Source organism: Solea senegalensis, linkage group LG10 (genome assembly GCF_019176455.1).
Source record: "Solea senegalensis isolate Sse05_10M linkage group LG10, IFAPA_SoseM_1, whole genome shotgun sequence".
In the NCBI taxonomy this organism is placed as follows: Eukaryota; Metazoa; Chordata; class Actinopteri; order Pleuronectiformes; family Soleidae; genus Solea; species Solea senegalensis.
The window spans coordinates 21,290,285-21,307,046 of NC_058030.1; the positions used below are offsets into that span (position 1 = coordinate 21,290,285).

Below are 16,762 nucleotides of genomic sequence, written 5' to 3' on the forward strand. Positions count from 1 at the left end.
AACTACACATCTATAATCCTTTCCACTTGTTCTCGTCTCCTATACATACAGTATATCTCTAAAGAAGCAGACCTCTGACTGTCTGCAGTGGCTTCGCTTTCAATTAAATCAAATGGTATTTAAATCCATATATTAATATGGCTTTAAAACATAAGTAGGTTACCTCAGTTTCTTTGTGCTGTGTCTTCAGTTCTTGCACTTTTCCCTTCCACTGATTTTGAAAGCCTCAGGGTTTCATCCTCATATTGTCTCTCTGCAGCATTGTATTTGAAGTGGCTCCAAAAGCTAAACTTCTGTCACAAGAGCCACTGCAGAGTGCATCGTTAATGTTATTAACTGCTTTTCATTTGTTACTTATTTTTGCACGATCTCGTATTTAAAATAGCCATTAAAAACATTTATTCCATTACGGCACTGAAGGGATAATTTACCCTTACACCTTCGCTTTCTGTTGTGCTTTTCTTGGAGACTGGCCATTTCAACAGGAATTAAACTTAGCTGTTCATATCAACAGGAATTATACACCCTTGCCTGTAATTAGTGAATGTACAGCCTAAGCATTTTCTGTGTGAAAAGAGTGTGCAGTGTGTGTTCACACGTTGTCTTTCAAAGTGTCTGTATCTGGACTGTAGCCCATTAATCCAAGTTAATTGAATCAATGCTGTTCTCACCTTCTTGTCTCTGGGGATTGGATGGTAATAGTTCAGATGTAAACCCTTGGGTGCTGTGTTCATCTTATGCAATGGGATTGGACCGGTGTCAGTGCGTAGAGCTGTGTATAGACCAACAGCTAGTTTCCTATAACCAGAAAGGCCCCAAGATGAAAGAGAAAGGCTCGTTCATGGTATTTAATTGATAATACCCTTTATCAAACAGCTTCTGTTGAGATAAGATAAGATAATCCCTTATTAGGCTCATGACAGGGAAATTTTAAAGTTGCTAAAGTGAGCTCAGCTGTAGTATGTGATTACCAAAATAGAGCCCGACTGCTCATCCTTCTCCAAATGTGTGTGGATACTGACGTTGATATTGAGGCATGAGTTGAACACACACTGTGTTTTATTAGTTTGTCCATAGCCAGATGTGTCCTCATGACATGTTCTCTTGTAACAGGGATATTTCATGTTTGACCTGGTGTATTTTGTCACGGAATGAAGATGGCTGTTTGTCACAGCCAAAGCTGCCAAAGCAAAAATAATTTTGTTTGACATTTCAAGTTACCAAAGTTGCAGTGGAAGGCCATGCATGGAAAAAGTTAGGAAATAATTAAGAATAAAATTGTGTATGCCACAGAGTGAGCTACACTTTGAAGTTGTCTCATTTTGGACCCCAGACTATGCGACATGTGGATTATCTGTAAAGAAAAAAAAAAAAGTAGTAGTTCATTTCCAGCACTCGGCTCAAGATTTGGCTATGATTCACTGCCCCAGCTGTAAAGTGTTCACCTAACAAGCTTAAACAGAGAGGAAGGAACATGCATAAAATATTGGCACTTTGCTCTTAAGTGACTGTGCCTGCACTCTACACCCGAGTGAACACCTAAAAAAACTTGAGATTGGGGCAGTGTAACAAAGTGTGACTGATTCCTATTCCCTGTTCTCCTTTGTCACTTCATACCAGAAAGTCGGCTTACAAGACAGGGGCTTCCTACACCTGTCCTGACAAACTGAATCAGTACAACCTTGAAGTTTAGTAAGTAACAAACCATGACCGCAGCACACTGTATGATGCACTGTACCATAAACCACACAGGTTTCATTTGTACAGTAGCAGGAAGACAAGTGACAGTATTTGCTCACTGAAGCTCATGTGTTAATATTTGTTGGTGAGTGATCGGGTTGTGCACTATATGTAATATAACATTAGTAAAATGAGACTTATAGTGAGTGGACTGCAATATTCCTCATCCTCCAGCAACCAAAAGACAGCCTATCAGCATTTGGCTGCTCACCAAAACTTTTGTCCAGCTGGATGATTGTGAACAGCTCACTGCTGCCACTGGTCAGCTGCCCAGCTACTGTAGCAAGTCGATTCCTCGCTCATTCCTCTCGTGTCATTATTTTATCTGACAGTTAACATTTTTCAGACCGTGACAGCTGTAATTCTTGGCTGTTTGACAGATTTTCTCCGCTTTATCTCTCCGGTAAAGCAGTTAGGAGAAGCTCGGAACTCGTTTTCATTATTTTCTCCCCGTCTGAAGCAGCAGAACATGTTTACGCCGGCCTTCAAAAACTCATATGACTGCACTCACCAAATGATTTCCTCAGATTTGATCACAAAGACCATATTCAGAGGGGTCTGTGGAGGGAATGTGGCCACATTCCTGAGAATAAACGCTAATCTGTGTATTCAGACTCATTAAAAACCTAATTTTGTTCTCGCAAAAAGACATGAGGTCAGCATGCACTTGAATTTAAGGCAGAGGAAGCCAGATCTGATCGCATGTGATCACATAAAACATATGTAGTTTTTTTTCCATGTCAGGTGTGAAGATTTGTGCTATCCACATACGACCGGATTACTGAGCATGGATGTTAATACCAGATCTTAAAAGCCCATTTAAGGCTGACAAACTGACACAAAACCACTCTGTAACCTAGAAACATAATGATACAAACAACCTAGCTGACCCTGGTTGATAATACAAACAATATGATCAGCCAATATTGGCTTTAAAATGTATTATCGGATATTGGCCAATAATGACTAATGACTCCAACAGTAGGGTGAATACACTGCTCTCTCCTTGACTTCTATGCTTGAGCCCTGTCCACCTATTATTTTTTTATATTGATTTATTTTGCTCAAGGAAGAAAATGTATATCTACATCTGCTGCGACATGAGAATGTAAAATATTATGTTAATTTCACTACATAAGAGAATCATGGATATGCATCCGTATTGGTTAAAGGCCCAAAACATGCCTTTATACCTTGGCTAGTACCTCATCCTACCCCCATAGTAGAAAAGAACATAGTCACAGCAAGTGGTTCAAATCCTGGTATGACCAAGGCCGTTCTGTGTGTGCACATGGATTTTCCTCTGAGGTTCATTGAAGGCTTTGATTTGTGGATTGGAAAACTTCGGGATCAAACCAGTAACCTTTCAATAAGCAAACGAGCCCCTCTTCTTCACAGCCACAGTCACCTAATGAAACGGAATGATATAGCCTGAACATCGATAACTACCGTTTGTGATGAATCTGCCTCTCAATTCTTTGGTGTGCGTGCACTGCAGTAAAAAAAACCCACCCATATTATAGTGAGTGTAGTGATGCCACTGATTCCGCCACTGACTCATTTTCAATATCACATGGTTTCTGTCTTCTGCTACAGCCTGGTACTCTGTGGTCTCTGTAGTTGGCTTTAATTTTGAAGTCTGAAATGTAATGTAGATGATAGGACATAGTTAAGAAACAGGCTATTATTGTGGATGTCGAGGGTTAAATCTGGAACATATTGTTTGTCTCAGGCAGCACACTGAATAATACAAAGAAACAGAAACAGGCAAAGACGTGCGATTTATCCAATACGGCAGGCAGTAACAAGTCCTACCTCTTTCTTCTCATCTATTATAGATCACTGCGTTACCTGTGTTATAAAATATGGAGGGCCAAAGATGAAACAGTGTGAGCCTATATCCCAGTGCCCAGTCCCAGTCCTACAGATTGCAGACCGAGAAACATATGCATCTGCTGGACTCCAGCCAAACAGAAAGATACTCAAAGAGTGGAGAGTCAGTGGAGGATGTGAGGATCTGTCTGTCAAATTCATAACAGATTGTACAATAACCGCTCATGATATTAACAGAGGTGCTGTCCTTTTTAACGTATCCACTGTATGATCCTGTTTACAAGGGAACAAACACATGTTAGCTATACGAGCAATCTGTATTATCTCCTCAGGGCATTGGTTAGGACTCTCCCTACATCTACTAGGAGGCTCAGCACTGTTAATTAGTGCATATGTCATCTGGGCAGAGGCAGCCAGAGGTCTTGGGAGATGGAGTCAGGGCTGTGTGAGAATCATTACACTCCATCATCTCAGCCCCCCTCACTTCTTTCACTTTGCTCCACCACTTTGTTTCATTCTCCTTTCTCGTCTCCGTCGATGCATCACTTCTCACTGAAAGGGGACAACAATGTCTTGTCTCCCTCCATTGTGACTGGATGCCATCTGTGCCTTTAGAGATACAATATTCTTGTCCTGTCCCATGCATCATTCTTGCTTGCATAATCAAAAACAAATACACACACACACACACAATACATTTCAATTAGTAGAGCACTTTTGGAACATGTTGTGAATTCCGATGTGCTCTGACATAATGTGTGTTTATTTCCACTTTCCACATAAGCTTGTGTTATTTATTTCCTGCTCAGGCTGTGTTCATAATTACCTGGCATTACCTTTGAGTCTCACATGGGTTTGCTCAAGGCATGGGCCAGCTTCCCATTTCAAAGTACCCACCGTGTGAACAAGTGGTTTGAAAACCACTAAAATGTTCCATCAGATCGTCCCTACGGTATGAGCTGTTTTTTTTGATTTGTCAGAGACAGAGTGCTGGAGTCCCTCAGGTTACAACGTAGATTAACACATCAGATGAGCAGAAAGAGTGACTGTGAGAGAATGATTCCACATCCCTTGCAGAACCCTTTTACTGTATGCTAAATTCAAGCTAATGCTTGAGATCATTTGTAACCAGTTATGAGAAAAGGTGTGTCCAGCATTGGTTAAAAGAATGCTGTAGAGCTCCGGTAACTGACGTCACACAGCCAAGGTTCATCCCTTTTTGACGTATATACTAGACCCCTGGTTCTCAAACTGTGGTATGTGTTCCACCAGTTGTACGTGAGCTTCCTGTGGGCGTAAAACTCAGAAATATTGTCCTTCTGTATATACCAGGGTATGTGATCCAAGTGGAGCTGAGGAATTGCATGGGAAATTAAACAAATAACAAAAAAAACACTTAATAATTAATATTATTAATTAGTGTCACCTTATCTCTTGCTTCATCCTAATCTAATATCACTATACCAGTGGGTGTAGTATATGTAAGGAAGAGGAGGATGATGAGAGAGAAAATTAGCTTATTGGGAATGTAACAAAACTTTGTTTGTGTTTTATATATAGACTTAATTTCTTTGGAAGCAATTACAAAACAACAAAGCAGAGCAAGATTTCCATTACTCAAATTTTCTCACTGTTTGTGTTTTAAAGTTATTAACTAATGTTATAGCTGGACTTCAGGCCAGGCTTATTCATCAGTAAGTGCAACTAGTTAAAGTCATCAAAGTTAGTTCTGTAACTTGGATTTTTGAAGTCCCTCACCTTTTATCTTTAGATTCAAAAATGCAAAGTTGATATATACATTAGCCACTACTTATCCTTTAAGAGTTTTAGGGTGAGCTGGAGCACATCACAGCTGGGCAAGCAGCAGGATAAACCCTAGACTAGATGCAAAGTTGATCATAATACATATTTACTCACAGTCACATTACATTAAAATTGAATTATTTTGCAGACTGTAAAATTGAGAGTGGATGAGCATTTTGAACTCAGTTACATTCACCTCAAAATCCCAATAATTCAGTGTCATGCCATCAAATCCAGTAATTAATTGGAGAAGCAGCACCTTCTCTGTCTCTCTTCAGATAGCTTGTGTTTAGTTTCATACCATTCTCCATAAGTGTGACCTGCAGTTTCTTTTTTTTCCTTCTCCCTCAAGCATCTTCACTCCCATCCAGTCATCCTTCACTTATGCCTTGAATTTAAGCAGACAAAAGATCAAGGCTTGGCCTTTGATGAAATAGCATAGACGGGTGGGAGACTGAAGAGAAGACTGTTAAACCCTTGGGTGTCTGATCTCAACCAGTGCATGACTAAGTCTGACAGGGAGAGACCAACACACTCTGCACATGTGAACAGACAAAACACATGCTTCTGGCAGAGACATGTGATTCAGCATTCTCAATAAATGCATCTCAGGTGTAAGCAATGGTTCAATAGTGTTCCACAGTTGTCTTGATGGCATGCCTCCACGGGTTATGTCCATGTGTCTTAATCTGCAAAATGGGTTTTTAATAATAGCAATAATAACTTCTAAGAAAATAAATAAAAATAAATAAAAAATAAATTCTAAAGTGCCCTCAGCCAGAGGGAGTGAGTTCCAGAGGGCTGGAGCAGTGACACTGAAAGCCCTGTTGCCAAAGTTTTGCCTGCAGGTGTGGGGGGGATGGAGAGGAGACTGAGGTCAGCAGACCGCAGAGGGATGGTGCACATGGAGGAGGTCAAGAGAATGTGGAGCAAGTGAATGGAGAGACTTGGGCTGTTTAATGTCCGCTCTTTGACCAAAAATGATCCTCTACTCCACAACATCCTGGAAGACCGTAAATTTCTATGCCTAACTGAGACGTGGCAACAGCCCATTGATTAATGATGTATGGCCCTTCAAATTAAAGGTCCAACACCCACCACCTTTGCCACAGTTTATCAACCTCCCAAACCCAACAAGGACCCAATATAATTCTGCTGGGAGATTTTAATAATCACATAGATAATATTAACAACATCACTACAAAGGACTTAATTCCATGCCTGGACAGTTTTGGTTTTCAGCAATATATTGGCATTTGTGTCACCCGGTTTACTTCCTGTCTTTCCGACTGCTCCCACTTTGTTCATGTCAAGCACTAAAGAGTCCAATCCTTCCCGGTCACATGTGGTGTTCCCCAGGGCTCTGTCCTGGGTCCCTTCCATTCATTATCTATCTCCTTCCCCTCGGCCATATTTTCAGAAATTTTAACATCATTTAACACTACCAACCAATCACTTCATTTGAGAATAAAAGTAGGTGTGGTCGTTTCCCTTTCACATTCAATGGTCTCCATATCTGTTGGAGTTACTGCAGAAATGGTTACAGGAAATGGGACATAGGTTTGAATATAAAAACCCCAACACAAGTTTCTCACAGCTTGAATAATTAAATAGTGACAACTTATTTTGTGCAAAGAGCTTCCAGTGAATATGCAATATTTGCTGCAACCTAATCATTTCCATTTTTTATTTGATATAAAAAAAAAGATAAAAAAAGAGCTCTTTGATCAAGTGGCAAGCAGCCACACATATGCAGATTTGCACACACACACATAAAACAACAGTAGGTAAAAATTCTCTAACTGTTTAAAATGGGCAGAGCATGAGCTAAAGTTTTCAAGATGAAGTCTTAAGCTTGAAAAAGGTTAAACATAACCCTAAACATATACAATTAGTTCCTTACCCTAACCTTAACCTGTCCATAACTCAAATGTTAGCCTAAACTAAACCAGATACTCAGATATTAGGTTTTGTCTCATTAGGACTAAGTTTTGGTCTCCATGAGGCCTACTGTCCTGAAAAGGTCAGTGTTTATACCAGATAAAGTCCTAAAGAGGAAGCAAATACAAGTACATGCCCCCTCCCCTCGCTCTCTTTACCTCTGATTATTCGCTCTATCCATTTCTCTTTCTGCTGAACTCGCACTCTCTCTCTCTCGTTTCCTCTCATGCTTTGAATGTGACATTCAGTCTAGCTGGCTCTGCATTGCAGTTCAAAGACACAAATGAGGAGAGGAGAAGATTCATTCTCATTCTTCAAGGTAGACGTCTGGCCAACATTGAAGGAAGACCTTTGCTTTTAGTGGCACTAAGAAATGTCTTATGAAATGTTTATTTAGTAGAAGTCAGTGTTTATGTGCGTACCAATAAGGGTTATCACAATCTCGATCAATGAATTAAATATCAATCAAAACGATATCGACCTTCGAAAGCAAAGGTGAAATCAAAGATTTAACCACACCCCCAGCGTGACGCCCGGCATGCGTGCATAGGGTAAAAAAGTACAGTTATGTGGTTGTAGCCATTGTAGCACAACTACACATTACCTCCTCCTACTAACCTGAAGCTGCTGCTAACTACTAGTAACCACGGCAACTGTTGATTTAGGCGACACATCGACCGAACTCCAACCATATCTCGCTTCTTTGAAATCACTGACGTGGAAATAATTTTTGTTCCCAAAATATTGAGTTTGTCAACAACGTTTGCGTTTTCGACAAGAAAACCACGGTGTATGTTATGAGCGTGTAGCAAAGCACAGGACATCTCCGAATGCATCTTCAGGACAAACACTTCCGTCCTCATTAGGAGCAAAACTTTAACAAATTGGTACTGTTGTGTCTCATACAATAGATTTCATAATTTGTCACATAAGCACACATGCAACATACTGCACTGCCACTTACTGAGCTCAAGGAATCTGATTTTAAAACACATGTGCACCTTTTTCTTGTGTGCAGTGGAAAACAGGTTATTATTTGTGTGAAATTGACTGTACAGGGTCCTTTTTTTCACAGTAGCCATTTGAATGTTATAATTAATTCACAACAGGGGATGATACCTGCGAAGCAAACATCGCCGTTTGACTGGTGCAAGTTACTTGACAGTTCCAGTGACATCAGTGACAGATGGAAAAGTGTGGCTTAAAAGAGGCATGTATAAAGTCAGGCTTCAGGGATTCTATGGTGCCAGGTTTAAGATCAGGGTGATTGATGGGGCACAATCTTCAAACAACTGTCAAGTGAGTGGAATAAAGTAAGATAGTGGTTTGTCTATACACTCAAAGACGCAAAAATATACTGAAGAAGATCTCAAGAATTGTTCAATTCTATTATACTGTGTTTTGGAAGTTGACCAATCAAACACCTCCTTTATTTAGTCTTTTTAGCCAAAGACAAATATACTAGTACAGTAAAGAAGCAAAGTGTAAAAGACATTTTTATCCTGTCTTTCACATCTTCATGGACAAATGACCATAATACCAAGTACTCACTGTATCTCCAACAGAACGTGTAGTTCTGTTCTGTAATTCTCACACAGGGGCGATGTGAATAAATGGCATGAAAATGTGAAGCATTTGGAGGTGTATTTTGACACACCCTCTTTATTTACACCAAGACACTGAGCAAGATGCGATGCTGTCTACAGATGATGAGCTCGTGCTTTGCTTATCTGAATATTTATGTCACATCATCAACAACATGCATTTTGCCAGGTTAGTTGTGTTTGTTTTTATATTGTGGCCTAGAAATAGCTATAACATGCACACAAAATACTAATTAATAATATTAACATCATTCCCATGAATTACCCTGAGAGCTGCGTAAGCAAAAAATGGCACAAAAGGACGAAACCTGCACGATGGACAGAGATAGTGGGGTTGAGTTTTAAAGCGGCCATAGCATGGTCCTATCTCACTTATATGTGAGATATGGAGGTGTACTTCATGTTTGTACTTCATGTACAAACATGAAGTTGTTTTTATGGTAAAAAAATGGACTGTCTTGTGATTGGCCAGCCAACGAGAGCTTTCCCACTGTCTTGTGATTGGCCAGTTACCTGGAAGTGACGTAAGTGGCATGACATCGGATGTGCCCAGACTCTAGTGCCCGGACTGGGAGGCACTGCTGTTTAGAGGAGTGGTAAAATTCGCCAGTGACGTAACTAGTCAACGGAAGTGCCGCTCTACTTGATAGAGCTCAGGAAAACAATCAAACCCTGCGCTCTCAGCAGTGGCTGAACTGATTGTTATGGACTTTTTTCCTTTGGATTATACTTCACCATTCAATGCTCAGTGTTGGTTTTATATAATTTGTTTGAATATTTATTAGTAATAATTGTCAATAGCTTCACTATTGGCGCATTTCCACCAGCTCTACTCGCCTTGTCTCACCTTGGCACGACACGGCACGGCACGGCACGAGTAGGTTGCATCTCCACTACATAAAAGTACCTACTTAACGTGGGCGGAGTCATCACTGCACGGCTGAGTGAAACTGCGGTGACTTGTTTTATGCGCTGACTTCGTTTTATACGCGATACCCACCCACACACATACAAGTGACTAGTGACTTTACACCACACTTCTGTAGTTGTTGGAGATTAACCCATGTTTTTAGGATTGTTAAGTAGTTAATTTATCTACAATTCAGCACTGTTCGGCTTGATTTCTGTCCACACTTCTCCAGAGTACAGCCTCCTACTCCACAGACTACAGTGGTCTGCCGCTAAATTCATTCTTTTTCACCATAGTTATTTTGAAATTTGAATTTCATCCGAAAAAGCACAGGTTTTACCGATCACATCAACGGTAGTTCTTGTCACTTTGACTTGTCAGGAGAGCGAGACAGTGTGTCAGCGTGCACCCTGAAACTGAGGAAACTAAACCCCGCCATCAACTCAGCCGTCGTTCATTTAATGATTTACATCTGTGCTTGTTCTACTGTAGCCTGTCAAAATGGATGCTGTGAAAAAGGAGGTGATGAAACAAGATGAACTGAGAGAGAGAGAAAACACTCAGAGACTGCAGTGTCAATATGGATCCAGATTTCAACCAAATTATTAGGTTAAATGAATCCTGGTTCTTTTTGAGTTATTAATGAAAGTGCTAAAAATGGTCTTGCCATTAGACAAATAGAGACAAAAAACTAACCCCCTCCCCTAATGTAAATAAAAACTGCATGTTAATCATTCATCAGTGAATGTAAATCTGTGGGTGAGTTGTGGCCTGAGCGACATCCTCTGAAGTTGAGTTTTGTCTGATGTGTGTGTTCAGTTGTGAAAGCTCCAGTGCAATGCACCAATTATTCCTTTGGTCTGGGAGCTTGTGCAGCCTGGAACATGCAGCAAAATCAGAGACTCTAGATTTATCAGAGGAAATCCAGACAGACAGAGGTTTTAAATCCATTGTGTGCCCAGTTTGGTCTTGAATAAAATACTGCCTCGGGCACTTGTAACATAGAGTTACCAAATGCAGCTAGTGTGCAAACATAAACAATGCTAAGTGGATCTATAGTCAAGGCCAAAAGCTTTCCTTGAGGTAGAGGATAAAAAAGATGAGAGGAGAGACGTCACGTTTCCAGAAAATCAGTGAGCTTTGAAGATGTTGATAATCTGAGCATTGTTCTGCTCTTGTTCTTCATCGTTTCTAATTTGCAGGGGTATCAGAGACTAGGCATTTTGCTAATTTGTTTTGATATATGATAAATGATTGCACGAATGTCTTCATTTAGATTTTAATTGACTATAATTAAAATGACATTGTTATGTTATGAAAATGGTGACATTTTATGTATTTTCTGTTGCTGTTAGAATGTTGCAGATGCTGATAGATGATGAGCATTGGGATATAATAGGTACTTGTACGTGCTAAGAAATATGAAGTCAATAGAGCTGCGGATGTCACAAGCCTCAGTTTTAAAGAGTTCACTACTCAATTTAACTCCACAGAGATTGAGCACTATATCACAGATGTCGACACACTGAATATGTCTGATCCTTATAATAATGCCCCCAGGTGTGTTTCACAAGTGTGTACTAAAGCAAGATGGCGGATATGACTGTCTAAAAATGCAAAGAAGTGGCCGTGAAAAGTTTCAGAAGTGTATTCCACAGCTAATTAAAAAAAAAAAATAACATCCCTCATCATATTGATGAGATCAACGTTACTTGCATTTATGTAGAGAAGGGATGGACATGGACAGCATGCATAGTTTGAGATATCAAGGTGCACGCAAACTCTATTTTAACACAAGCAGACACAGGTGAATAAGGACACGTGATGCACACTGACTCAATTACAAAATAACTTGCCTTGCATCTTATGCAGCTGGAATGGAAGTAATGATTTTTTATTTTGCAGAATAGAGTAACAACAACATAAACTTGTAAAGGTAACGGTTAGAGTTACCTTTAAATTCATTGTGTATGTACAGTACAATGAAACACTGCATGCATGTGTTGAAATATGATATAGACAACAAGATCATCTCACAGCCACAATGAACAATCTTAGTCTCTTTCTTTAGCTGATAACACTCTTTGATGTCTCTCCCATTTTTGGAGTCATGGCAATTTCTCTGTGGGACTGTTTGATGATACGCTGTTATAATCTCTAGTGCCTGAGATAATGTATATTATGATTTGGTACAATACAAATAAGGTAGAGTGAATTGAGTTTCTGTGCTAGGCTGATATAAAAGTAATTTTACATTTTCTTTGCCCTACACTCAGAGAGAGAAAGAGAGAGAGACAGAGACAGAAGTTTAGGTTCTTAAAACCTGTTACAAACCTAAACTTAGAATAATTGCCATATGTACATTTATAGAATATCTCAGCAGTAGATGGTGGACTTCCACCTTCAGCTCAGCGATAAAGGCAGAGCAACAGATCCTGCAGGAAATAAGTTCAGGGCCAGTATTAAAACGGAGACGATGTTCCCCTTGTGGAGCGTTTTACTGGCGTCACCACAGTGATAATGTATTATTTCTCCTATGTGCTCGTTTTTCACTTTAAGTACTTACTTAGTGACTCTTAAAAGTGACTTTCCTTGCTCTGAATGTTTTTGTTCTGATTAATCCCAAGGCCTACATGAGGCTAATAACATACAAGGACATGTTGCTATGATTTAGCCTGTTTTATTGCCGTGGCTCTTGTTTTTTGAGGTGAACAGTTAACTTGCAGAAAATACTGTGAGAGGTGAGTTCAGGTTAAGGACAGGAGGAAAACCTTCGTTTCAATAAGGGCATGTGAACCAAATATTCACAAGCATCTTTTCAAATCAAATCACCCTGAAAGCACAAACTCACACATATTGATTAAAAAAAGGACAACTGAATGTGCATCCCATATTTCTCTTTGAAGTTCCACGTGCCTGTATGTGAGTTTGGATGCTGTGAGATGCCAAGCTCTACCTGTTTCAACAAGACTGTTCCAGTATCCTTCTTAATCCTCAGCTTTCATTCTTTTTTTCTTTTTAAACCACTATTGTCTCATTGTAATTAAAATGAAAGCCTTTCCAGAACTCTAACCCTAACCCTGTTAAACCTACATTTGATGTTAGTTTTGTTTCACAGAAGAAAATGTGTTCAGGGACAGTACATCAGAAAAGTAATCAGTAGTGGAGCGCTGGATATCTTTATCCAAAAACACATTTCAACTTAAACTCTCATGTTGGAAGGTAACACATAGGGTTTAATAATTGGCAAATCTACTACTTGGTTTGCCAATTTGCCAATTAATAAGCTGACTAACCAACAGTGTGGCTGAACAGTCAGTTAGGAAAACCTGTTACCTTGTTAAAACTAAATGGTGGTTGTTCAATTTAAAGCCAGTTTTCTACATTTTCTTTAGAACCAGGAGGGATCAATACGATGACCTCACTCAGCCTAATTACAAATCAGTTTTAATGAAGAGATTTGAGCTCACCCTGACCTAGTCCTCCAGACCTGACCCCCATGAGTCTGTTAACAGGGGTAATAAGGGCTGTTGGCCTTACTCTGCATGCTAATGTAGATGGTAATTTAACAAAAACACAGCTTTGTTTAATGCGTGTTTGTTTTAAAATGGGATGTAAGCTTAAACTCCTTCTGTTTTTGTGGCTTCTTGCCAGTGACGGCCATAGCAAGAAATAAGACGTTGTCTTTTCTCTATTTGTCCATCTGCTTGGAGGCATTATCAGTGTGTCTCATGAATGCAGTATCTCAGGATTACCTTAAGATTGACTTATTCTGCTAAAGGTTTGAGTCTTGAGCTTCTGCAATTCTGTTGTACCTGAAGCATTTACTGTTCCTGTGTGATGGCGACGAAAGCCTTCTATTCTATTCTATTCTATTCTATTCTATTGTAAATACAATTCTGTCTTTTTTCTTTTATGAATATTTCAAATGTCAGCACATTAAATTTGAGGACACTCATTGGTACACAGGACACCTCACAAAACATCTTCTGCTGTGACCCATCTGCTTTGCTTTTGAACTGTGCCTAATATAGTGACCAATGAGGGTATTGTTCCTGAGGCTTCACACTGACTGTCTTCTAAATATATATAATGTTTCTGTGAAGTACTGATGCACCGGTTATTGTTGCCATCTGACTCTGGGCAAGATATTATTTCCAAACAGATGTATGTGACTGTCGGAAGCTGAACGGGATAGAGTTGAGGTTCCAAATCAATATCACAGGCAGCAGTGATTGATTTATTGTTTGTGGGTTTGGCACACTCACTCCCACAGTCTCTGTTCTCCTGCTCTCTGCCATCTGTGGCTCAAGCTCCACAATGTGGTAACTTGAGGGAAGTGCTTTGCCCACCCACATTAACCATAGTCATATACACTATACTGTACACTGTCCAGACCAGACAAAAGTGCAGTAATGTTACATTTGGCATGATATAACCGGTATGTGGAGTTATTCTTTTTTTATTATTATTATTTAACCTGTCCTGTCCAGTACTTAGGACATGTAGTGTGGTTGACTGCATGCCTCGTGGTGTCAAACAGATTTGATGTGCACAGGAAGAGACTGCGATAAGAGACTCTCATTTATTTATTTATTTTCTAACCATGTGATGTGGTTCATAGGCTATAACTTCAACTTATTTTTGTGTTGTGAAATTACTAAAGGTGTGTTAAGTATAATGTATACAGTTGAATTCAGCATTTATACAGGAAAATACAGCTATACAGTGATGCACTATATGACATTACTTTTGTTACTGAAAAATACAGTATTTAAACAGCCAAATCGCAATAAAACACTATATGACATTAGTACTATACTGTGAATTTAGTCAAATACTGTATCTGTTCAGGAAAATAGTAACACACTGTATAGCATTACTTCTGCGAATTTATAGTCAAATACAGCTGCATCGCAGTAACATATTGTGTGACTTAAGACTTAAAGTCCCGGTCGACTGGTCGATGTTCTGGTTCGACTGAAAGTCTGATAAGTCTACGTTTTGCCGTGTTAATTTCATATGGTCTTTGGTTAATTTGAATTAATCTGGAGGAACGCACCAAGTGCTAATGGGGGTGTTTTCAGACCACCCCTGTTCCACAGATCACAGCGTGTCTTCAGAGAACACCCCCCTTGTTTTCAGTATTTTGGATTAGCCCAACCCACAGGAGACAGAAAGACTACAGATCGTCAGGTGGCGTTATTTAATTTTGAGCTACAGTCAGTCTTCCTCTAACATCCGTGTCAAAGACATCGGCAGTGTAGCAGCATTTTACAAAAATAGATGGAGATAAAAAAGTCAAATGCTAAGTTTGCCAGCAACAGTTTGCATAGCACAACTCGACTACAAACATATCATGTAAAAACGGTAAGCTAACTTGTCTTCGTTATGTTGCTCCATCCGTTTTGAGTACATGATCAAATCAGAATTGGCATATTTCATTGTTTTAGTCTAATAATCATTGGTTTGTTTTATAACGCCGCAAAGCTGAACTCCTATGTTCAGTCTCACTCTGTGCGAGACAAATCATCTAAATATAACCGACTAGTCGATTTTCAGTCGAAATTTCAGGGCTTCTTGTCGACCATGAATTTCTTTGGTTGATTACAGCCCCAGATGGCAGTCATCCATGTTGAGCCTTTATTTTAAGATGACCTGGTTGACACTTGATAGGTCTGAGTGTCTTTGAGATCACTGTGTGTAGTTCTGATACAATTAAACAATGGTGTCTGAAATGTACACTGTTTAATTATTCATTATATTATATTCATTTATAGTCATTAGAAGAGAAGCAAACTTTTAATCGCAATTAATCTACATTTCAAATGTTTTTTTTTGACAGCCCTAGTACATACACAAAAGGGTATTTAAAAATGACAGTAATATTTTAAAATAATATAATTACAGCTTCTAGTAACCAGTTATTGTATGTGTACAGTCAAACAGTTTACAGTTTTATTCAGAACTGCGTTTGTTGCCATGGAAGATGAGGGGTAATTATTGTCATTATTGTGACTTTCCAGTGATCGTGGACTCTTTCATTAGCATATTCCATGCATGTGTTGTGTTGGTATTAGTCAACAGCTCAAATAAAACACTACTGAGTTGCCATTTACTGGCTGTCTGCTAAGGACAGGAAGAACTCTATGGATTTTTCTGATGGTCCCATCGATGTAGCGCGAGATCTCCTGGTGCTGCCGCTGGCCACCATGACAAACAGGTCAATTAGCTTGTGTGTGTTACAGAGGACAGTGAGAGGACCAACTGAGCAAAGATGGCTGCACACAGTTTAATGAAGAAAGAAGCAGACACTACACGGCAAAATCAGCAGTCCAAGTTGACACACCAACACTTATTTGGTGTAATCATTAAATAAGTTTTAATAGTAATGCACTAATACTTCATTTTAGATTTAGGAACATATGAGGGATTGTCTTTGTCTGGTTTTGTTTATTATTGTCATGGATGATAGTGAACTGGTAATTACTTCACTCCACAGAGTGGGAGTGAAGTATTGTTTTTGGTGGCTCTGTCTGTCTGCGCTTGCTTGCAATATGAGCAACAGAGGCCGACAGAGGCTTGTCAGAATTTGTGATAGACACAAACATCTGGCACATGTTTATGAACACGCCTCCACCTTCTGACCTGGAGTCAGATGCTCTACCGTTGCATCCCACAGAGTCTGTTACACATATAGGCCGACAGAGGCTTGTTGTGTGAAGGATGTGAAGTCTGCCATCTCTGATTGCCTCGTTCATTTGGTAATTGATGAGAAACACTTCAGATTTTTCTCAAGGGCAATCACAATAGATCTACTCTAGCTGTTGGTTGGTTGGTTGCAGTTGCATATCATCTTACCTCATTTTAAGAAAATAAATAATTCACACTTACATTACCGACAAACATATTTCAGCAATTTAATTTTCAG

The 16,762-nt window shown here is 39.5% G+C and overlaps 1 protein-coding gene across 2 annotated transcripts in view; it reads left to right on the forward strand.

Annotated features, from left to right (window-relative positions):
• shank3a (SH3 and multiple ankyrin repeat domains 3a) overlaps window positions 1-16,762 on the forward strand; it is a 161,101-nt gene that overhangs the window by 13,637 nt on the left and 130,702 nt on the right. The window lies entirely within an intron of this gene.